We start from the raw sequence: 263 nt of genomic DNA, 5'->3' as shown, positions 1-263 counted from the left end.
TTTTATATTTTATCATGCAGTTTCAGAAAATTCATGCGACAAATACTTCATTCTAAATCATCCAAACTGCAGTGCATGAACATTATAACTTAATAATATTATACATTCCATGTCATATGAAGAGTAACATCAATTAAATCATCATATGCAGCGAAGCAAACTAAATAGGACATTCCATGATGATCTAAAAGCTGAATCATTAAAACTTCATGATTTGAACAAAAAATGTCATATCACAAACCATTTTACAAAACATTCAAGAC

The sequence above is a fragment of the Penaeus monodon genome, chromosome 19 (genome assembly GCF_015228065.2).
Source record: "Penaeus monodon isolate SGIC_2016 chromosome 19, NSTDA_Pmon_1, whole genome shotgun sequence".
Taxonomy (NCBI): Eukaryota; Metazoa; Arthropoda; class Malacostraca; order Decapoda; family Penaeidae; genus Penaeus; species Penaeus monodon.
This window is presented reverse-complemented; position numbering follows the sequence as displayed.